Consider the following 25,377-nt stretch of genomic DNA (forward strand, 5'->3'; position numbering starts at 1 on the left):
GTAGTGTACAAGGAAGGCTGTATTGATGGATCGTAACTTGGCCTTAGTTCAACCTTTATCCGTGGCTCTTTGAATTGACAGAATGTAATGAAGCACATTAGTGACACATTGGTTGAAACAGCAACTGGTTATTTATTGTAGAAATAGGAGGTGTCTACAGACAAGACGTCCCATCCACACGGCCCCAGCAACAACTGAAATTTCTGAGGTTTTTTTTTGTTCCAAATTTTTTTATTAAAATATAAAATTTCATATCAGAAAAATACAAACAGTACAGAGCAATGCAGGGGGGGTATACATTTGGGTGTTGGTAGGGTGTGCGCTGTATACATAGTTGGGGTACAGGCTTGGCTCGACCTTTAATATGCATTATTACCCCCCCTGGAGAGAGAAGAAAAGCTGAGAGGGAGATAGGGGGATGGGGGGTGGGGAGGTTGCGGGTTTTAGGTCCGGCGTGTTCCCAAGTGTGCGTCGAGGGCTTCCCACATGTCGTTTTTGGCGTTGTGCTCCTTCGAGAATTTGCCCGTGATGTTATCTGCGCCTCTGAGGAAGGTGACCCAGTTTATCCAGTTTTTGAAGGTGGCTTTGGCCGTGTCCTTCCAGTTTGTCAGTATGATTTTCACTGCAGCTGTCAGTAGGATGTCCACTAGATCTCTTTCCTCCTTGTTTTCTAGGCAGTACGTCATGAACCCTGTTGCAAGACCGACGAAACTGATTGTTATGTCTTTGCCTGTGACACCGTTGATGAAATTGTTCACATTCTTCCAGAAGTCCCTGACTTTGTTACACTCGAAAATGAGGTGTTCCAGGCTTCCATTCTCTTTGTCGCAGTTCCAACATGTTCCAGTGTCCCTTATGCCTGCTTTGTGTAGTCTCGTCGGTGTCCAGTAGGCTCTATGAAGGAGCCAGAATTTCGTTTGCGCCAGTTGCGGCGTGACCTTGTTAGTTGTGACTGACTTCCACAACTTGCTTTTTTCCTCATCGCTGAGTTGTCTTGTTGTCAGTGCTTCCCATGTGCTCATCACTTTCTTGTTCAGCATGGATGTTGGGGGCACAGTAGTCTGTAGATTTTTGCTGTGTGGTGGCCTGTGGCGTTGGGGTTGTCCATGTATTTGATGATAGTTGGTGGTGTTTTGCTTAGGTTCGCCTTCGTTGTGGCTGTTTTTATTTTTAGGAATGTGTACATCTCTATGTCTGGGAGGTCATGGATTTGTTTCAGATTCTGGTAAGTGATGGGGGAGTTTTTCGTTTCTAGTTGATTTGGGGTGGTGACTCCTCTCTTTATCCATGTTTCGTTGTTTAATGTATTGCCCCGGTATCGTATCCTTGAGTTATGCCAGATCGATTCCCAGTTGGTTCCCCCGAGGGGAAATCAAACTATCAGTGCTCCTCCCCCCGCTGATGGCCGGCTGCTGTTGGTGATGCTGCTGCCGGCGTTTTGGATGGCGTGCAGGCTGGCTGGCGTTCGAGTTCCGATTTGAGGCACTTTGGTGGTTTTTTGGAGGTGGTTTTGCCGCAATATGCGGCGTGAATTCAGCGGCGGCAGCCACGGCAGGGAGGCAGTTTCCTGGTGAAGATTCTCTGCTCTGTTAGGTAGCAGTTCAACATACCCGCGCTCATCCCCGAGTTTTTCCCTGAATCCCTGGTTCTCCTAGCAGCTGGAAGAGTCATGGCAGGTGAGAGTGGAGGGAGACAAGGGAGCAAGAGGGTGCAGCTGCTGCTGATTTAATCGCCGGTTTGAAGTTGGTTTGTGACTCTGAACTGCAGTAAACTTTTTTGGAGCCTTTAAAAAAAAAAACCCGGACAGACACATTTCTGCACAGTTTACTTTATCTTTTGATATATTTATTTGGAATGCGCAGACCCTCACTGAAGGTCGTCAGGTATTCGTGCAGAAGGGGAAGGGAGTAAGAAAGCTCATTGTCTGACACACTTTGATTATATCGTGGAATTGTGCAACTGCCAAGAGATACTGTGCTATATTGCTATTTGAAATCCATATCAGGTGGAGGAGGGGACCAGGCGGACACACTTTCCCTCACCTGCTGCTGGGGCACCGACGCTGCCTGTTCCCCCTGCCGCCATTGTTCCAGCTACCTGGCCGCAGTTGGGAGGGAACTACAGCTCCCAGCAAGCCCTAGGACAACATCCTGTACCACCCACACATACCGAGGACTAGCGCGCCCGGAGGCGCTTAAATTGAGGAAGCTCCCTCCGCGTCACGGACGCCGGTCAAAGCCCGGGCAAAAGGCGGGCCCGAGGAGGACGGGACGGGGCTACCCTCCTTGGCTCTTGGTTCTCTGTAAAGAGGAGGCAAAGAAAAGACACTTGCTTCCGTTTGGTTTTCCACCTATTGAATTTGCCTTTCTCTTTCTCCAAGGACAATTTCTGTACCAGACTTTATTATTTGTTGATAACTATATTGTTACACCCAAACCACACTATGACTCACAATGGGGATAATACAAATAGTGCAACACGGTCCTTTGCTAGAGAAGTCGATAAAGGCGTATCTCCCCAGTCCACACATAGTAGATGGACCAAGCAGTTGCCCTCACAAACAGTAGTCACAGAACAAGCCCTCCCATGGTTAGATTCGTTGTGGCTGTTTTTATTTTTAGGAATGTGTACATCTCTATGTCTGGGAGGTCATGGATTTGTTTCAGATTCTGGTAAGTGATGGGGGAGTTTTTCGTTTCTAGTTGATTTGGGGTGGTGACTCCTCTCTTTATCCATGTTTCGTTGTTTAATGTATTGCCCTGGTATCGTATCCTTGAGTTATACCAGATCGATTCCCAGTTGGGAACGCCCTGTGTAAAACTACACATGTCTTAGTGAAATCACTGCTTCCTGCTGAAAGCTCCTGTGTAATACTTGATACTGATAGTCCCCTGCAACCACTCCCATCATCCAGTAAAACCCACATTGAAAACACCATAAGGATTGCATCTCCCCAGTTCTCATCAGGTAAAAGGAAATGTAGTGGGGTTAATAACATTGGGAACCATTCAAAACTCCAAAAATTGTCCTTAAGCCCCAGAGCTCCAGTCAGTAACTCTTCCACAACTCCTGAGGCTGCCGAGAAAATAGTCGTTCTAGCATCTCCTACACAGCCAGATCTATTATCCCTTATTGAACAACTGGTCAGCTCTATTATATCTCCATTGATAGAAAAAATAAACGCACTAGGGGACAGGCTGACTGGAATTGAGGAAACTATCAAGTCTAACTTGTTAGCCAACAAATGTTTTGTAACTCCTAATTGTTCCCATCCACCTTCTACTCCCAAAGACCCCAAGCCAAATACACAAGACAAAATGGTTCCAACCCAATCAACAGTTCCTAACGCTCCAGCCCCAATAGCTCGCAAAACTCCCTTTAAACCCATTTTGCCGCGGCTTACTGCTCCTAGAGTACAGCATAATAAAGTTTCTCCTATCCAACTCCCACCGGAGGCAGCTCCCTTTGTATGTGTCCTCGCGGGAGTACCAGCACTTACACCTGGGAAAACCGAGAAACAACATGAACTGTTGAACAAGGTTAAATTTTGGCTGACAAAAAACAGACCCCTGTGTAAAATAGACATCCACAAGATGATGATTATAAGTAGTGGTTTATTAAGAATAAAGATCCCATCCACAGGTGAACATCCAGTCAGCATCAAAGCCTGGTTGAAACTGCCTGCTGAACAAAGCATAACATTCCATGAGATGTGCAGGTGATTCTAGTGCCTCATGACATCAGCACAGCTATGTCATGAAGCACAGACACAGAGAACCAGGATGCCACACATCTCCCTTCTAACAAGAGGAACAAAATTACAAAGAGGAATAAGTTAAAATGAAAACATAAATCATTCAGTTATGTAGTCCTTTAAATACTCAGGAGCATGACAAACCCTTGCAGACTTTCGAGGAAGTGAGGAAGATTGATCACTAGTTTGAGAATAACGACTACAAGAAGCCTCCACAATATCATTACTAACCACCACCACCCTGTTCAAATTCCAAACTCGATGGTCTGCAGTTTTGATGGCGTTCTTAAAAACCTTGATAACACGGATAGGTTTTTTAAAAGTAGCAGAAAGGGCCTTATTGTTTTTGCAGGGATTTTTAATAAGTACCCAATCACCCACCTTGACAGGAGTGACCTTTACAGAATTCCTTGCATCAAAAATTCTTTTTCTATTCTCAATCCTAGAAGATTCACGCACCCTCCAATCATCCCTGACATCATGAGGACATGGCTGTAAGTCATTGACCCATGCGGGTACTACAAGTGTATTAGGAGTACGTCCCCTAAAAAGTTCAAAGGGGGTCTTCCCAGTAACAGCATGGGGAGATATCCTATAAACCTTAACTTTCTTAAAGACATCTTCCCTCCAATCCGTCCCAGCAGACTTAGCCATCCTAATGGTTTCTTTAAGAACCCGGTTGAATCTCTCAACGGTACCGTTGGTTTCTGGGTGGTATAGGGATGATTTTTTGTGTTTGATACCATGTTCTAAGAGGAATTGTTCCATGTCCTTAGATACTAACTGAGGACCATTATCAGTGAGAATGATGTTAGGAATGCCTTCTCTTGCGAACAGTTTGGCCAAAAATGCCACCACATTTTTAGTCTCAATTCCACGAGTAATGGCAATTTCTGGCCATCTGGAAAAGAAATCAACAAGGACAAGAACATACCACTCACAACCACCTGAAACTATGGGCCCCAAAATATCCAAACCAACCTCTTCCCATGGTGCATTCGGTTTGTCTCTAATTACCATGGGCTGAACCTTGGGTTTCGCTACCCTTTCACTAAGAGCACAGTCAATGCAATCCCTAACCTTACGTTCCACTTCCAAATCCATATTTGGCCACCAATAAGATCTCCTCAAAATCTCCTTGGTTTTTGAAACTCCTAGATGTCCTATATGTGCTAAAGACATAAGCTCATTCCGAAGAGCTACAGGTGGAACTAACCTAGTGCCCCTAAAAAGTAAGCCATCTTGTTCTGAGAGCTGATCTTTGACATGCCAAAACTTCTCAATCCCTTCATTAGGCTTCGGTTTAACCTTCCACCCAGTCATTAATAGATTAAGTACTTCCACAAGAATTAAATCTTCTTGAACCATCCTCAACCACCTTTCTTTATCAATAATAGCTTCCTCAACAACACAAACCATTTCATCATCATCATCATCAAAATCATCCTTACTATCAGCCTCACAAACAGGAACAAGACGAGACAAAGCATCTGCCACTTTATTTTCCACTCCAGGTAGGTATTTTACATCAAAATCATAATCTTGTAAACCAACAACCCATTTCGTGATCCTACCTGACACTGCATCAATACCCTTTTTCTTTAAAATTTCACAAAGCGGCTTGTGATCTGTCCTAACCTCAAAGGTGGTTCCCCATAATAGGTTTTTGAGCTTCTTGACCGACCAGTAAACAGCGAGGGCTTCACGCTCAATCACCGAGTATCGAGTTTCAGCTCCCTTTAAACTCCTTGACAAGAAAAGAATGACCCTCTCAGTGCCCTCAAACTTCTGTACAAGTACCGCTCCCAAACCTTTCAAGCTTGCATCAGTAATCAAAATGGATTTTTCAGAAGGATCAAAACTGCTTAATTTAGGTGCAGAGGCTAGTCTCTCCTTGATGACCTCAAATTCTTGCTGACACTTTTCTTCCCAAATAAACTCCACTCCTTTCTTTAACAAATACCTCATGTTGACACACAAAGAGGCAAAATCCTTCACAAACTTACTATAATATTCAGCAAGCCCCAAAAAACTCATCAATTCTTCTTTATTCTGCGGGGGAGACAACTTAGAGATGGTGGAGATCAAATTCTCTTTGGGTAAAATTCCTCCTTCAGTGATTGTGTGACCTAGATAGTCAATGGAAGTTTTTCTGAACTTGCATTTCTCAATCTTGACAGTTAAACCTGCATCACACAGTCTTTCTAAAACAGCAAAAAGCCTAGAATCATGTTGCGAATTATCTATGCCAAACACAAGAATATCATCCTGATAGACCCTGACACCTTGTAAACCTTTTAAGACTTTTTCCAATGCCCTCTGAAAAACCGATGCGGCTGACACTAAACCAAATGGTAGTCTGACGAATCTAAAAGTGCCATAAGGAGTCACAAAAGAGGTCAAATCTTTCGAATCTTCTTCTAACCTAATCTGATGGTAGGCGGACCTTAGATCAATGGTGCTGAAAATTTTAGCACCTTTAAGTAGCATAAGCATGTCTGCAATCTTGGGTAGAGGATAATGATCTGTGACAACACACTTGTTAAGCTCTCTTAGATCAACACAGAGACGGAGAGAGTTGTCCGATTTCTTGGCTGCGACAATCGGGGCAACCCACTCCGTTCCCTCTACTGTTTCTATAATGCCTCCCTTGACAAGCTTTTCAAGTTCATCTTTAACTTGTTCTCTGACTGCTACAGGTACATTTCGTACCTTGCAGCAAACAGGTACAGCATCCTTTTTCAAAATGATACGATGACAATAATCATTAAGGCACCCCAAGTTTTCCGAAAAAACTTTAGGAAATTTCATTTTCAGTTCACTAGTGAAATCATGAGAAACTAGTGAAACACTTTGAGAGGTGCAGGGAAAAGGCTCTTTTAGAACAATAGGAGGTGTCGAGTTTGGATCAAGCATTACGCCTAAATCCTTGAGAGCGAACCAGCTTATTATGCTATCTCCTTTTTGAGAAACATAAATCTTTGCTTTGGTCAACCTATTCTTATAATTAATCACTCCTTCAAAAACCCCAAGTAGTTTAATGGGTTGCCCAGCATAACCAAATGGTCTTATATCCGGGCGGGATAGCTCAAGTTTCTGTCCCAACTTACTCAAAAAAAAATCTTTTGCTACAATAGTGATTTTTGCTCCAGAATCAAACAAAACTTTAGTGGGAAAACCTTCTACCATAATCTCATCACAAGGAGAGTTCTTTGCTTCTTCAGCACTAACAGTCTGTATACAGATTTGACCACAATCTAGATGTTCATCCAAATTACTCTCATTTTCAAAATCATAAAATATTTCATTCACTTTACCTTTGTAGTTTCCCCCTCTACAACATGAGGTAAAGTGTCCTTTCCTTTTGCACTTACCACAATAGGCTTTCCAGCCTGGACATTGTCTATCCGTAGCAAAATGCCCCATTTTACCACATCTGTAACACCTTACTTGGGAGAAGTCCAAACCGTTCTCCTTTTTCTTATAGGGAATTTTGCTTAAAACATTTTCATTTCTAGACTCTTTCTGGTGATTCTCACCTACTCTAGGAGTAGATTTTACAACATTCACTGTTTCTTTAGAAGTTTTGTTCTCACCATTTTTTTTTATGACTTCCACGCATTTGATAGAATGTTCTATCCTCTTTGCAATAGTAAGAACTTCTTCTAAAGAAGGTTCGTCCTTTTGCCATAATTCTTCCCTCACCTTTTCAATATAACATCCAAGCATGAACTGATCCCTTATATGTTCATCAAGACTTGCACCAAACTTACAGGAGGAAGCAAGCTTCCTTAAAGCTGTAATGTAATTTTCAATTGTCTCTTCTTCCATTTGTGTTCTTCGACCAAAATGATATCTTTCTAGAATAGTACTGACTCTAGGAAGATAATGCTCATCCAGTTTTGCAATACATATTTCATATTCATTTAAACTACCATCATCAAGGTCAGGCAAATGATCGAATACCTCTTGCCCTTCTGCCCCCAAACAGTGTAAAAGTAAAGCTGTCTTCCTTTCAGCGCTCAAGCTAGATCCACATACCCTTGCATACCTCTCAAATACTTTACGCCATTTTTTCCATCTGATAGGTGGATCTCCAGGTGAGGACAAGAAGAAGGGGGGAGCAGTTACATTTTGCATTATATTATAACTAAAATAGAAGAACCAAGGAAATAAAAAGAAACAAATAATGGTAATAACAATGAAAGTCCAATATCCAATATGTGTGTGTGTCACAGTAAGTGCACACAAAAGAACAGCCTTAAGTAACAGTGCAGGAAAAGTCTAATGTGTGTGTGTCACAGGAGAAGTACACACAAAAGTAGCTTGAAGTGAGTGTGTCACAGAAGGTGAATAACGGTTAAATGCGAACAGTACCTTTATATTGTTCAATCCACAAATAACTTCAGTGTAATTCAATCCATAAATAACTTCAGAGTAAATTATTGGTGGAGATTAGCGGTGGTATGAGTCACGAAACGCGCTAAAACGCAATGTCTATTCCGAAGGGAAAGTGACCAATTCAAAATGGCGGCCACGTTAACGTGATACCCAGAGTACCTTGCGGGACGCTTGCGTCTTACCCAGGAAGCTTTGCGAGTAGACGTGAAGAAGAAAGAAGCTCGTTGATTATCTTCCCGGCGTTCCGATGTTGTGAAGACGCTGCTAGGCAATGGCGTTCCCGAGGAGCCAGCTCGTGAAGACGTTGGGCAGGTAGGCGTCTTTTAAAAGATGCAGATCGCTGAGTGCGTTTCGTTGAGTAACGCAAAAGTGCCAGATTTAGCGATCGTAAAAACGCAGCAACCACAAACACACCGCTAGAAAAACGCATAGAAGGAAGTGAAAACAAAGAGTTCGTTTTTCACTTAAATAAGTTTTGTTTCTTCTTACCACCAAAAGGCGAAGCTGAAGTCCCTCTGAAGTTGAATAAAACGGACCTTTTGAAGTAAATGTCAGTGAATAATCTGTAATCCAGTTAGGTTGGATGTTGTCACCGGTATCTCAAAGAAGTTTTTCCAAATAGAGTCAAGGATATTATCCAAGTAGAGGTGGAAACATATCTTCTTCTTTTTAAAAAAAAAAAATAGAGATAGGTGTTGAGATCTTTTCTTCTTCTTGTAAATCCCGTCCTCCGTCGCCAAATGTAAAATAGACATCCACAAGATGATGATTATAAGTAGTGGTTTATTAAGAATAAAGATCCCATCCACAGGTGAACATCCAGTCAGCATCAAAGCCTGGTTGAAACTGCCTGCTGAACAAAGCATAACATTCCATGAGATGTGCAGGTGATTCTAGTGCCTCATGACATCAGCACAGCTATGTCATGAAGCACAGACACAGAGAACCAGGATGCCACACCCTGCCATCCAACCTCGAGGGTACAATAATGAGTGTTAGAAGGCTGGGTTGGCTGGGTTCCCTCCCAAAAGATATCGCTGGTGACCTAGTACTCATTAGATTTAGGCAGAGACATATCGTCCCGTACCTACGTACCTGTGCACCCCAAGTGGGAAACGGCCCAATCTCCGTCTGGGATTTACATGATTTTTACCCTAGAATGCCGTGCATCCCCCCATCTACTCTAAAGGTAGGGTGCAACATGTTAATGGGCAGAGGACTCCATGTATCGAGTGCCCGTAGCTTTCCCACTTATACACGACAGGAATCAATGTTTTATAGTCCTAAGTATTGGAACCTTTATTAATTGCTGTCTGATTTAATCTTAATCTGTGAAAAGTACGCTATAATTAAGATATTTATCCCCACAGGTTGGGCAAAAGTTTTTAACTTGCAGATACCATGTGTTATTGTATGTATGTTTTTATATTTTAACTGTACACTTTTATGATTTTTAAACCAAAATCGAATAAAGCTATACTGACTGACTGACTGGTTCCCCCGATCCTCTGTTCCATTAGTTTGTCCACCTTCAGTAGGGCTTCTTTGGTGTGTCTGATGATGGAGTTTAGCCTGTGAGGGTGTTTGTTCGCTGTGAGCAATGCTATTGGGTTTAGTCCCCCCAGGATGTTCCTTTCCACTTCTAGCCACTCCGGTACGTAGTCTTGTGTGTTTGTGACCCAGAAAATTCCCTGCTTTGCTAGGCAGGCCGTTTGAAAGTGTTTGAAGTTTATTATGTTTAGCCCGCCCAGGTTTTTCGTCAGTCTCAGGTTCTGCAGACTGATTCTTGGTCTCTTGTCTCTCCATAGAAATCTGTTTATTAGTTTGTCAAGCTTCTTGTGAAAGTGGTCTGTCATTACTAGGGGCAGCATGCTGAGTGTATAGTTGACGGCTGGTGTCACCATCATTTTAATTGTTTCCACCCTTCCCCACCAGCTGATGTATTTGGGCGACAAGAGGTCTAGCTTCTCCTTTATCTTTTTCAAGGTGGCTTCTTCATCGTGTTCTAGGGTAGTTCTCAAGTCTCTCCCGAACAGTAGGCCTAGGTATTTGAGGGGTTTTGTTTGCCAGGCAAGGCCTGATTGTCCCAGTACCGCTCTTGTAGTGTGTATGTTCATTGGCTTGCACTCAGATTTGTCCTTATTGAGCTTGTACCCTGAGGCAGCTGCATAGTCTCCTATTGTCTCCATTAGGGCTGTGATTGATGTGGTCGGTGTTGTGGTTGTAATGAGAACGTCATCTGTGTATGCTGCTAGCTTCACCGTCTTGTTTTTGATTTTTACGCCGTTATTTCCTTATTGTCTCTTATCATGGCTAGTAAAGGTTCGAGTGCTAGCAGGAATAGTCCCCGTGAAAGGGGGCAGCCTTGCCTTGTGCCTCTTTCCAGCGTTAGGGGTTCTGATGTGCCTCCATTCACCACCACTCTAGCCCTTGGTTTGTTGTACAGGGCCATTACCATTGTTCTGTATTTAGTCCCCAGACCGATTTTACCCATACACCAGTCTAGGAAGGGCCAGGAAACTCTGTCAAAAGCTTTCTCGGCGTCCAGTGCTATCATCACTGCCTGTTCTTCACTGTGTGTTGTTTGATTGATGAGGTGACAGAGCAATCGCGTGTTGTCTTGGGATAGTCTGTTCTTAATGTAGCCTACTTGCGAGTTGTGGATGAGTAGTGGCAGGACTCTGTTTAGTCTGTTCACCAGTATTTTTGCGTAGATTTTGCAGTCCACATTGATGAGTGATATGGGTCTATAGTTTTGTGGGAATTGCGGGTCTTTCCCTTCTTTGGGGATCACAATGATGTTGGCTTCTGCCATTGAGTCTGTCATTCTACCTCAGTGCGTGAATGTCTCAGCCATGGTTGATCCCAGTTGTCCGAGGAATTTTTTGTAGAAGGTTGCGGTGTACCCATCTGGCCCCGGTGCTTTGTTCGGTTTCAGTTGGTTGACTGCCGCCTCGATTTCCGCATCAGTTATGTCCTCCTCGAGTACGTCACTTTGTTCAGTTGTGAGTGCTGGCAGATTGACTCTACTGAGCAGGTTCTTTCCTCCGTCGGCGTCTAGGTTTGTGTCTGCACTGTATAGTTCCTGGTAGGAAAGTCTGAAGACTTCTAGGATCCCTTTGTTCGTCGTTTGTGATTTGTTTGTTTTGTCTGTTATGGCTGCGATTGAGTGCTGCCTCTGCTTTGCTTTCAGGTACGATGCCAGTTGTTTCCCTGCCTTGTTGGCTGAGCATAGATTTATGGCTTTGAATTTATTTATCCATGTGCCCACTCTCTCACTCAGGATCTTGTTGAGCTCGTATTTTTTCTTTGTTAAAGTTGTTAGTGTGTTTTTGTCTGTGATGTTGCACAATGGCCTTTCTCCAAGAGGTCTATTTGTTCTTCTAGTTCCTTTATCTTCTTGTTCCTACCTCTGTTCATTCTGGCCTTGATGTTTATCAGCTTCACCCTGATTGTTTCCTTTAGGGCGTCCCAGATGGTGCTTTTCTCCACCTCGCCATTGTCATTGAGATCCAAATAGTCTTTTATGGCCTCTTCAATTTCTTTTATGTTGCTTGGATCTTGTAGGATATCGCTGTTCAGTCTACATCTGCTAGTTGGTTTGTCGTTGTGTTTCCCGCTCATTGAGAGTGTGATGTGCGCGTGGTCCGAGATGGTTATCGGCGCTATTTCTGTGTGGTCAATCAGGTGAGAGTGAGTGTTGGACATTAGGATGTAGTTTATCCTGCTGTAGGAGTTGTGCGGGTGTGAGTAGAAAGTGTATTCGCGTGCATCAGGGTGTTGTAGCCTCCATGGGTCTGTGAGCTGGAGCTTGGTGCAAACGTCTTTCAGGATGTTGGGATTGTGGATGTTGAGGCTTGCTCTGTGCGGGTGTCTGTCTGTTGCTTGGTCTAAGACTTGATTCATGTCTCCTGCCACGAGGAGAAGGTCTTCTTGGGGAATTCCTGATAGTCTTGTGGTAACTTCTTCCCAAAATTCTTTGTCATTCCAATTTGGTCCACATATGTTGGCTACGTGTATTGGTTCGTCTCCCCTTTTCAGACTCGTAAGTAGTAGTCTGCCTTCTTCATCTGTGTGTGTTGTTTCCAGGGTCATGTTGGCCTTCCTGCTTACTATTGTGACTACTCCACGCTTCGTGTTCTTTGCTGGTGAGCAGAAAACTCTCCCTATCCACCTCGCTTTCAGGTGTGTGGCTTCTTCTTGTGAGAGCTTGGTTTCTTGTAATACATAGACGTCTCCTTTCAGTTTTGCCAGATATTCGAGCGTCTTCCTGCGCTTGACTGGGTGGTTTAGGCCCTTGACATTTAGGGACACTACCTTGAGGCTTGTAGCTGGCTTGGCTGCTTGTGTTGATGTGCTCATGGTGGTTTCTTGGTGTCGCCGTCTGTCTGTGGGTCTTCCAGGTTACATTTTGTGGGCGCCATTGGTTTGCGCTTCTCACTCAGAGATGCCCCCCCTGGGCTGTAGCTTAGTAAGCATAGGGAGTTAGAGATAGTAAAGACATAGAGAAAAAGTATTGCATGCTTCTGTACTGTGGTGTTCGTTCGCGATTTACCATTCTCCCCCCTCCCTTCTGTCCTCCCCCCTCCCTTCCGTCCCCCCTCCCCCTGCTTTTTGAATTGTGAGCGTGTGACAGCAAGAGTCCTCTCTCTCTCCCTCCCCCAAGTCCGTATCTATGCTGGAAGGAGGAAGAAAGCCCTTGTCCCACTATGCCTTGCATAGAGTTACCCGCCTTAGCTCGATAGTGTCTTGAAAAAAGGATATGGTTTCGCTGCTGCGCCTTCCGTGCTACTGCGTATGTTTGTGAGGTAGTTTGTTGTGTCCTTCTTTCTCTCCTCCAATCGCTCGGGGTGGGTCTGGTCGTGTCATCACGCTTGTGTTCGTCTGAAAAAGACTGAGGTAGGCAGAGGTTGCGTGCTGCAGTTGTGCTAGCGCTGTACTGCATTGTAGTAAGTGTTCTTTATCTTCACTCTTCCGAGTTGAGGTAGGTGTGACTTCAATGCTAAAAAAGAAATATGGAAAGAACCAGTGCTCGCCGGCTTGGGGCAGAAATGATCCCGTGACGTTTTAGGTAGGCTTTACTCCTCTCCGCCTTCTGCTGCATCTGACGAGGCTCTTCTCTTTGCTCCTAAGCTCTGTGCCTCCATGTTCTCTGGTTCTGGTCCTCTTAGGTATCTCTTTAGTTCATTGGGGTCGTCGAATAAGAGGGTGCTGTTCCTGTCAGTTATTCTCAGCCTTGACGGCCCGGCGAAGCTGAAGGTGATATTGTTTCTTCGCATTTTGTCCCATAGGGCTAGGAACCCTTTCCTCGTTTCTACTGTGAGTTTAGAGTAATCTTGCGTGATTGTTATCTTTTGGCCGTTTATGGTCAGTGGTTGGCCCTTTCTGGCGATTGCAAAGATTGCCTCTGTTTGGTTGCCCCGCAGTGGTTTGCAGATAATTGGCCTTGGGGTGTTGCTGTTTTGGGGCTTCCTTGCTGGGATTCTGTACACTTTCTTAATTTCGAAGGGCCTATCAAATTTCAGACCCGTGAGTTTTGGTAGCAGGTTTTCCAGCATGGCTGCGCATGATCTTGGGGCATCTTCTTCTCCTTCTGGCACTCCCAGTAGTCTTATGTTTCCTTTTCTGCTCTTGTCGTTGTGCTCTGCCTGTATTCTCTCCAGGTTGTTTGTTTTCCTTATTACAATGCCCAGGTCCCTGGATTAGTACCTCTTAGTCATGTACTGGCTGGCGGGAGCGTTTCCGCTTTGCTCGCACTCACCCAAGATGGCCGCCTTGTGTTGGGTGTCTGGTTGCTCTCGGCCCCTCCCACTATGGCCGCCGCTCTGTTTTCTGTTCCCCTAGGGGTTCCCCTTGGCCTTGCCTCCCAGGTTAGTTCGTGTTGAGGATCACCGTTGCTGCTAGTGGCGTGTTCGCAGATGGCCCCTCCTTAGCAAAAAGGTGTAGGCTCCGTTTGACCCGGTTCGCAGGTTCTTGTGCCCACTCCAAGATGGCCACCGCCGACGCACCGATCTGCCTCCTGTTGCTTGAGAGTGCTCCCCCCTTCACGTCGTTTGTTCTTGGTTCGCCTTGTTTGTATTGCCACTGTGGCTCGCTTTACAGCTGGCTTCTCTGGCTGTCCTGCTTGCTGCTTGGCTGTTTCGCCAAGCGTTCAGCGTTAATAGCTGCTTGCCCGTTTACCAGGCTTGGTAAAATGGTCGCCTCACAGTGCGCACAGCCTACTTGCTTTCGGTTTTGTTTCTGGTATGGCCCCCGCTGCTGAGTGCTGCTGAGTGCGTCTTGTCGCTTTCCCCTCTTCAACGCTTCCACCGCTTTCCCCGCTCGTCTCGCCACGCTTCTCTCTGCTTCTTCTTACAGCAAGGATTCCGGTGGGTAGCGCTAGCGGTGCTTCCCCTGGCTGATTGTTGGTTCCTCGGTTACGCCTTACTTGTTGCCGCCATCTTGGAATCTCGCCCGCTTCCTTTGCTCGATTACTTCTTTTTCTCGTGTTTCCTTTCCTGTTTCTTCTTGGTTATGACTGGCCGTCGTTGCGTGTGCCCTACACCTTCGCACACCTTCTCCTGTGTGACCTTCCTTGCTTCGGGCTTCTACGCCGCTATGCTCGCCGGTAGTTCGACTTGGGGGTTGGGAGCTCAGGACTTAGGTGTGCTTCCTCCTCGCCATCCAAGCCACGCCCCCTCGGAGTTCTAATGTGGCTTAAACAAGATGAAGACTCTAGAATCTATAACTCCATGAGTTGGAAGGAATAAGCTAACAAGTCACACATGTCATTACACTGAGTAAAGGAACAAAAGAACATGTAGGTCATTACACAGAGATGAGTGTAACATTTGTTGTTCTTATTGGGGTACAAATTACAAGGGCATTTAGGGCTCTGAGTAGTTCTGATTCCAAGTGACCTTGAATATCAGAAGATAATACCAGACCTGGGTTACACGTTTCAAAGAGCTATTGGGTGAGGGTTTCAGACTTTATTTCAGTTGGTTTTCTACAGAAGGTGAAGTGGCAGTCTCAAATTATTCTTACATATACTGCCTATCTCGCTGTCACTGCAGAGTTTGGTTGATTAGTAATAGCTTTACTATCCATGTCTTCAATAGTGCTTGGGCTAGACACATTGGATGGATAGTCTAAATCACCCAAAATAAAGACTCAATAAGAGATGATTTGTATTTTTTGGGTGAGCTCGAGGAGACCAGATTTGAAGGTAGTGAATCTTTTAGGTCGAAGTTAGATAACTGCACAATTAATGTAAGTAGTTGGACTTGTGACTATCTTAGTTACTTGAGAGTCACATTCAGAGACAGCTCCTCCACTATGGCAGAGGATGCCCCCAAGACCTCCGCCAACAGCCTTAAAACATGAAAAAAGTGATAATAAACAAAATGTATTATAATTTTTTGTTCTAATAGGCGAGTTTGGGGAGGGGCCATTGCAGTAGGTGTGGGGGGCAGGCACAAGAGGAAGTGTTTTACAGTGGTATCAGTGCGCATGTGGGTTTGGCTGAGCGTCTCAGAATGGCCAAACTGAAATGTGCACTGAAGCTTTCTCCATCCCGAATTTCTTGGCCGGGTTGGAGACAGCAGGCACAGGCTCACAGTCTAACTGGGAGTGCATATTCACGGCGTTCAGGCCAATCCTGACGTTGCTTTCATGATGCCACGAGCAGCATGAGAGCAGCGTCAGGAGAGCCTGTGTCTGCAGTGCAAGGAGCTTAGAAGAGTGTGATGCAGCAATCCGGTGTTGCGAAATGTAAGTGTTTTTTGTTTGTTTATTTATGTTGTTCGCCCATCCTGCCCCCCTGCCCCCCACCCCCCCACCCTGTCTCTCTTTTGAGACATCGGCCACTATTGGTCACATTGCCAAACTTCCTTGTGATTAATAAGCAACAGTTAACATCCTGGAACCTGCCCATACAGTCAATACAGTGCTCCTGGCAGCCATGGCAGGCTTCAGTTTGGAGACTGTTTCTGAAGGTGTTGGCATCCTGACTTCATTCAGTCTGTCAGCAGGATTCAACACTGTCAACACCGTCAATCCCTCCATCACACTTAATTGTCTAAGGTCCATTGGCATCACTCACCCTGCATTGTCCCAGTTTAATTACTTCCTGACCAATCATTCCAGTATATCAATCTGAACCCCTTTCTTGCTGCATGGAAACGACTCGCAATGTCAACTTAAAGATTTAGGGACCCTGGACAAGACATATGTTAGGGGCCCCTGTTTGGAACAACATTGAAATATATTGCGCACTTCTGCTAATTTAAGGCTGTATAATCCCCAACTGTAATGGATTATATACCAATCTTTCATTAACTGGGTCACAAATAAAGAATTAAAATATATCTTGTCCTGGACTACAAAAATCTTTGAAATGACACTGGCTAAACAAAGACAGAATAAGAGTAGCAGGGAGAGTGGTGTGGATAATGAAATAAACAGAGGTCAAATGGACAGAATGTTCACTTGGAATTATGAGGGCCTGCCAGGAGACCGGGTCTCCTGGCAGTTTCTCTGGGAGTTACTAGCCCTTAATAACATCGGCCCGGGGTTTATAAAGTCAGTAAAAGCCTTATATGTAGAACCTAAAGCCAAAATCTTGACAGGCGGTAGCGAATCCGAAAACATAAATATCCAAAGAGGCACACGACAAGGGTGTCCGTGCTCTCCACTTTTATTCGCATTCTATATCAACCCCTTAATCATTAAATTATTAACATCACCGGCGATAATGCCAATAAAAACCGGCATATATAATACTAAAATTCTTGCCTACGCCGATGACGTAGCGATTTTAACAACTAATCCTACTGAGGCATTAGTCGAAATAGAAGCAGTCACTAAAATATATGGTCACTATTCAGGCTATTCACTAAATCAGGACAAAACGATGGTTGTTTGTACCGATAACACACCATATACAAGCCAATATAGAGTGAAAAACGCGAAATACCTAGGAGTTAACATTTCACCTAATACTAACAACATCATCACGCTAAATTATGATCCCTTAATTACAAGAATAAAAAAAGATCTTCTCAGAATCAATAACCTTCACTTATCCATAATTGGTAGAAGCAATTACATAAAAATGACAATATTTCCAAAACTACTATACTTATTTCGTGCAATTCCTATTCTAATTGACAATACTTATATGAAGAAGATTGACCAAGCAATAACATCATTTATTTGGAACTATGGGAAGACAAGAAGGGCCATATCCAAGTTAGCGCTACCGATAGCCCGCGGTGGACTAGCAGTACCAAATTTAACCTATTATATGTGGGCTGCTATTCTACAACAAATGTCCTTCCTAATTACACCTAAAGGTCCAGATCAAAATACATTACTACATAGTATCCCTTCTATCTATGAATTGACATTAGGTAATACAGCTCGAGGATTATTGTTAAGACAAATCGAGCCCTCATACTACAAAAAAATTAAATTTAAAATAGTTACAGATGCCTTTAAAACTTGGACTAGTGTCACTAAATTACTATCAATACCCAAATGTACAAAATATACACCTCTATGGCGCAGTTCGATAATCCCCCAATATCTCAATGATAATATCACTAAACGATGGGAAAATTTAGGTATTATCACTATTGGTGATTTTCTAAATTCAGATGGAAGAATAACTTTTAATGAGCTACGCCTTAAATATCAAATCCATCAAGCGGATTATTTAAAATTTATCCAAATATCCACAACACTAAGACAATGCTTTACAAATATGGAGCTACAGTCGATATCACTCCTAGACTTGATGTCAAAATTATCAGTCAGAATCAGCGATATATACGGGATCCTCTTAAACAACCACCCAGATGATCTAGAAAAAATAGAAAAAAACTGGGCTGATAAATTAAACAATCCCAACGTTGACATAGATATGGTGCTACAACTATCTTCTAAAGTTTTACTAGCAAGTAATTTAAAAGCCCAAATCTATAAAACGATCTGTAATGTATATTACACACCTTGTAAACTATTCTCATGGGGTAAGATCAGCCATGACAGATGCCCTAGATGTGCACTTGGCCCCGCAGACCTAGTACACATGTTCTACGACTGCCCCAAGTTGAAACAACTAAAGGAAAGTATAGTTAAATATTGGATCGAGATCTTCGGCCGCGAGATTCAAACTTCATCAACATTGTTCTTATTAGGCTTTGATAGCTCCCTAGAATTTAGTAACCCAGAAATTTACACAACTTATATATGTACCGCCATATACAGAATTATTTTAGCAGCTCGCTGGAAGGATACTGAGGCCCCCACATTCCAGGGATGGATTAATAGACTTTTAGCAACATATAAACAAGAAAAAGCTATATATGAAACTAGAGGGAAAAAATCTAGAGCTAAAGGGGAATTGATTTGGTCCCCAGTGGCTAATTGGTACGAACTGCAAAGGGTCTGAGGCTAAAATTAGCCATAGTAGCGTAATAGTGATGTCACTACTATATAGAAGTATGAAATGGAAAAAACGAGTATATATTGTATAATGCTTGTTCTTTATTTTTATTTTTTCTCTTTTTTTAATTGTTTGTTTTTTCTTTATTTATTTTTTATTATTTGTTTTCTTTGTAGCTGCTTCTTGTTTAATCATCATCATACTTGCCACATCCTAAAAATGAAACTTATATTAACATTTACATTTGATTTATGTCTTTATCCTATGTCCGTTCTTATATAATGAAAAATCCATTCCTTTTCTTTGTATTATAATATGTATACTATAACATATGATCAATTATGTATATTTTGAATATGCTCAATAAAAATTTTTTTTTAAAAAAAAGGAATTATGAGGGCCTTGGGTAATGTGAAAAACACAAAAAGAGAAGACCAGGTCAGAGATGGTGTTATGTCTTGAATAGTGAGCGGGAATCACACGGGTGCAAGTGTGAAAAAGAAAAAAAGATATATTAAGTCTTGTTGGGCTGGAAAAGTCCCATCAGACCAACCTTGTGGCGGCATATCATCATATGGGGATTGGTAGTCGCTCCTTGCACCGCCTGGGTCATCAATGGCGGTGTAGAAATGGAGAGCGACGAATTCAGCCACAGTAGTGCTCAAAGAATAGTGCGGAAAAAGTGCAGTGCTGTTGAAAAAGTGCTTACTAAAATTGGCTACATAGATTGAAGGAATTGTTTGCAGGAATTAGTCTAGGTGTCAAGATTAAAAACACGCCTGGTAGTGGGTGAGTAAGACTACATTATGGCGCTGTGCTTTGTGGTCAACTAGTTTCAGCTAGAAGGAGTTTTACTCCAGCTTTCATCAGGACCTTAAAAAATAATAAGCTACTGCAACACAGTATAGGGAGTGTATACACATGTGAAAAAGGAAAAGTTATATCAATATCATGTAGTATACTCATGAAGATCATGTCTCCCTCTCAAGGCTTGAAACCCCAGTGTCCACTGACCACAGGAGAAAGATCTTCTTCCTGTCAAAAAACAAGACATAAAAGTACATTGTATTCATTTACACACTTGAAACAATATAACCCCACAGAAACCACCAAGACAGGGAACACCTGCAAGAACAATTTGCGTTCTGCACCGCAATAAAGCATATTAGCTTAATCACTAAGAGCCATTTCCTCATAGTGATACTCACCCAGCTTTGTGTGGGTGAAGACCTCACCTCGCCCGGCAACCGCTCGGGAAATTGAGGCCCCGCTCTGGTGTGTAAAGAAAAGGACACAGTTAGCGCACAGTCCATTCGTGTCCAGCCAGATCACTATACACACATAAACCCAATAGAAGTGTGATAGACCCCTATTTAACCCGCCAGTGAACTCGCTCCGTCACTTTACCACCACCGTTTTATGGTGGAATAATGCCCTAGGGAGGAGATCTAAGATAAAAAATATCTGCCAAATGCTAATGCAGTTTATAGTACTAGGTACCTATGGTAGATAAATGCCCTAGGAGGGAAAGCTGAAATAATAATAATGCCGTTAACAAACATCTGTTGCCCAGTGGCCAATGCTGTGTATGACACAGGGTGCTATGTTGTATAGCAGCAAAAGGCCCAAGTTTAAAACATTTTTTAAAAGGTACTGCAAGCACCATAGTGGATAACTACAGAAGGACCAGTCTGAAAACATTGCCCTAGGTAGTATAAAAAACCACTCGTTATAGGTACTACTCTTCCAAAAAGAAAGAACCGCTACATGGTAGTCTATGTACGCTCTCTAAACGTACCTATCCGTCGGTACCCAATGCTCAGATCCGAGCGGAAGGGGAGGCACCGATCGGTCCAGCCGGGACGTTTTTGTATCGGGGCTACATGACTCGTCAGCCAATTAGGGCATGTATCATGGCCATGTGATCACACAGCTAGCCTATCTGAATATGGCCCCGAGAGAGGAAGATAATCACCTCCGTAAGTCAGAGGCGAGTTAGTTGGGAACCGGGCTTGGGTAATGGCCACTTTGCCAATGCCTTAAAACGTCTCAGATTGCTCTAGTCAACTATTCATGAAGCTGAGCCTGGCGTGCATTGGTCGCTATTTGTTTCATTCTAATTTAACAAAGCGAATGTGTTTGTGGTTGGCCATGGGGTGAACCTCTGTTTCAACACCTATTAGCCTATAGAGATCGATTAACCTTATGTTCCTTTGCACCTTTGAGATAGAGTGTAGCTAGGCGTTAACTCTCCAACATTTGTGTAAGATTCTTCCTTTTCTTAATAATAGTGGCGATTCTTTAGGCTATTTATTATCAGTAGCAACCTATTGAATTATGCAAACTGATGCAGAGTATTCAGGTTTCCAGAACCAAACAGCCCGCCTTGTTACTGTTGACTGTGGCTTCAGTCATGCTGGCCCATTTAAGGCCACCATGCACTTGCTACCCATACAAGAGTGGATAAAAATCAAAATGCGGTCGGCTGGGCATCATGCCCCTTACGGACATTTCTCATCTTTTATCTGCAGGCTGTTAGAATATTCAGTTCTTCTACTGCCAAATTGTCTACAATGTCTCTGTTTTTTTGTTTTTTGCTCCTTTTTGGAACTTTCTGCTGAACCACTTTGCTATATTTCATTGACTCCAGTCTTCTGTAAATGATTAATGACTTAACTGTTTTCTGCAGCATGGTAGGTGTGAGCTGGACAAGCTTATTTACACTAGCATCAAGGAGCTTTTACAGGTGAAAGAGCACTTTATATAAATCCCACAACATGATAATCTATCATAGTATTATGGAGAATGCATCTGCCTCAAGCCCATGCAGAAAGGATCTACCAGCGTACTTTCAGCCTAGTCTGGTGATGTTGTGGAAAAACCCATTTGATGAAGATCAAATTAAAGATCACGGCTAAGGAAGAGGTAAGAAGAAGGTTTGATGGAATAAGAGGTTTAACAGCTGTTTGTAAAATTGGAGGAACGTCAGGCAATGGTGGAGGTGGGGGCAGGAAGTATCTTCGAAGAATATCATGACCAGCTCCATAATTCTATTTATCCGTTCAAAGTAGGCAGCAGAATATTTAGCTGTAGGGGCATAGCAAAACCTTGGGGATTCCCTGGGAATGATTTGTAAGGGCTCCCTCCATGTCCAGACAGAATCTCAGGGAGGAGATGACAGGAAGCCGAGAGGCTCCCCTAAACCAGCAGCCGCCGAACATCAAGGGGTCCCTGTGCTATGACAAAGATTAGTGGAACCTAATGATACAATTGGAAGTCTGCCTAAGATACAGTTGACATAGTTAGTGGATCCTAATTGTTGATGCAGGAAAGACCACAGAACATCTTTGCCTAAAAGATCTACACAAGAAAGTGTTTACTGATTCCCTCTTGGGTAGTCATAATGACGGAAATAGTTCAAAAGGCTCACAAGGTTCCCCCAAAGAGGTTTGAACATCATTTCTAAGGAGGAAGGTGGGGTGAGATTTTAACCTTTAATTGAAGCTGGAAAGGTCACTGCCACAGTTATGTAAATCTGAACCTATAGAAGTAGTCATGGGGTCGCACTTCTGGAAAATTGATACTTAGAGATGAGAGTGTACCAGTAAATGGAGAAGAGATCCATGAAGCATCAGAGGATCTTGATGGGAGACAGTGGATAAAACACAAAGAAGAGAATTAGATTAGTGGAGCAAACTGAAGTCAAGGGATAATCTGAAGGCAAATCAAGAACTCAATTGGAGTGTGTAACCAAGAAAATAAGATTTGACAAAGGTAGTCATTTTTATTTTCATAAAGTAAAAAATATGTTTTCATGCTTCATAAACACACAAAATAGGTACAGTATTGGTAAGTGCATTGCGTGCATCACTCATGTACAGAAGATGTACAGCATTGACAGTAGATGTTCAAACACCACACCTAATACCTTGTTCTCTGCCTTAACCTTAAACAACCATTACAATTGACAGCTCTTACTTTGTTGGTCACCATTACAACACTTAAGATAAGGGAAACAACATTCTTGATAGCATCTGAACCACTGAGTTAAAGTGGAACTCATCTCAGCGATCCAAGCACAAAACCATGAAACTGCATGGACGAAAGTTGAGGAACTTGGGTGAGAACTCCACTTCCTCTTCTTGCTCTGGTGATGCCTTCCCTGAAAGTTCAAAATAGTGCATCTTGGGCGTGGCCAGTTTATGAAACATCTACCCTTCTGCAACTGCTTTTTCTATATGATTGAGGAACCAAGAGCTAGACTTTGATCATGTTCCATAGCAGGTCCAAGTGATCAGTGGTGGTTACTTCAGAAAGGTTTGTAGTTGCTGTCCTCTAGGAGATGGTTATTTGAGGGTCATTGTGAGCTGACATAGATCACCGCCTGCATGCTTTGCATCCTACCAGTGAGAGTAAATATTTATCCACACAGCTTTGTCTATTTCAGTAGCACATGGTACATGCTATGTAATGAGCAAATATAGGTAGCGCCTTATCTTAAAGTGGTGAAATAAGAGAAAGAGAACACATTTTAATACCCAACAGTAGTTGTTGATGCATGGCACTCCTAATTCAGATACAGAATGATGTAGGAGAAATTAGTTGGATTTTGGGACAGTTGAAATTGAAAGGGCAAGTCAGATACACACTATCCTTACACCAAAGTCTCTATGTGTTCCTCAACATGCATTCAACAACTTGAATGCTCTACCTGAAGAGAAAACAAAAATCAAAAAATTCTCAGTGGAATCAGGATATGTCATTCGGCTGAGGTGGATCATTTGAAGACAGGAGAGTAGATATGGACTGGTTAATATGTTAATTTCTCTCCACTGGGTACCTTGTTAACAGCAGGGCAACACCCAGCTTTTGAATGGGTCATTGTATCAAGACAAGATGGCTGATGGTTTACCTCTCTCTTCCAATCCCCCTTCAACCTGAGCCCATCACATTAGCTCTTGTCTGTTTCGGATGCTGGTGTTCAGAGTTCATCATTGAGATATGAACTCCTGTCTAGTCTTCATTACTTGCCTGTGATGGTGAACAGTTAGTGCGACATCTCAGTTATTGCAACATCTAGATGACATCTCAAAAAAGAAGAAAAACTGCTAAAGAAGGAACAGAGGATCTTAGGCAGCTGAATGTTTTGGCCTTTGCCTCAAGATAGTTTAATAATCACTTTCCTCTCAGGCCATATGCAAGTGTTGTTAGTGGTCATGTGAGTAAACAAAAGCCCTCCTCTTTGGTTCCTTCCAAACAACGCCAAAGACTCAGAAGCATGTGACATCACCCTCTTTATTTTTTTAATAGGTTCTCAGGGACCAAGAGATTGCCCTGGTGTACCATGTGATCTCCCAGGCTTCTGATTCCTTGGGGTCACTACCAGTACAGGAGGCTCAACTATCCCCCTTTTAGCCCTCTGCTTCTCAGTAAAAATAGGCTCCACACTAGACCACTCTAGTCCATGTGATCAGTGCAGCTGGACCTTAATTTGGATCTGTCTGTTCAGCTACTGTGATGTGCTCTGGACTTGCCAGTGTGCTTACATCCCTCCAAATCAGCTCACAATGATTTCCGGTTGCCTTACTGACATAATCATTGCCATGGTGCTTGCTCTAGCCCCTTTGTCAACAGCTGCTCACCAGTTCACAAAGGTACCTGTACTTCTCCAAGTACTCAAGGTCATGACTCTACTAGAGATTCTCCAGCAGTTACCAGTTGTCCCAGCATCCTTTCATTTTTCTCTCCTAGCACTGCAGGTACCAGCTCAGCACCCTGTCCCAGATCTGCTCCTGAATACTGCAGCATGCCCATTAAGGACAGGTGAGGTTCTGTCAGTTCTGACTCCCAGGCTACCATCCTTTTAAGATGTTGCACTAGGTGAAATTGGACACCAACACAGACAGCACCCATAAATCCAATCAGCACAAGCAGTTATACCTAGCGAAGGTCCTCAAAGGCTTTGTTACTCAGGATACTTGCAGCCTGACTGTGAATAAGGATGCAGTGCTCAGTATTCATTATTAATAGCCAAGTTCTCAAGCTTGCTATGGTTTGGAAGAAATCACATTCCGAGCCATAGGCCTAAACCCTCTGGGCAACACAAAATATCCACTGAAAGTAATTCCCATCTTCTTAGGACACCTCTTTATTCAGTTTTTTTGGTGATGCTTACTCCCAGAAGGACAAAGCTTTGTCCTACAACATGTACAATGAAGCAAAATGCTGCAAGTTTCATTGCAAGAAATTCTACCTTTCCAGAGGTCTCTCGATTAGGAGGGAAATGGGCTGCTTCTATGCCATCCTGATCAGCAGGAGATGGATAGATGTATGTCCAATGTAGGCAATGAAGCAGCCAAGCAAAATCGCCCATCTTCTAGGACCTTATAAACCTTACGCCAGGGGCAAGAAAAAGAGACTTTCCACGTGTGGGAGGCTGGATGAAGTCTTTGGATCATTGGCATCCCACTAATAGCTCCTGGCTCATAAACTGAGCCTCTGTGTCTCTGCATATTGGCAACATCCTGCAGAGGAAAGAAGAGATTTAAGAGATACTTTCCTTTTGAGTGGTGCAGCAACCATAATTTCTTTCTAGTAGCCACCTGGAAAATTGTGAGTAGGAAGCTTCAAAAGAGATATGATTGAAAAGTTGACTTCACACTGAAATGTGAGGCCGAAAATCAATGGTGTGTTAATATGACAGACAATAGCAAGTTCATGGTAAAATACAGATATAATGTCATCAGCCTACAGTACTAGCTTGAAACCATACAGAATTCTTGTAAATTCAAGG

The sequence above is a fragment of the Lissotriton vulgaris genome, chromosome 2_2, assembly GCF_964263255.1.
Source record: "Lissotriton vulgaris chromosome 2_2, aLisVul1.2, whole genome shotgun sequence".
Taxonomy (NCBI): Eukaryota; Metazoa; Chordata; class Amphibia; order Caudata; family Salamandridae; genus Lissotriton; species Lissotriton vulgaris.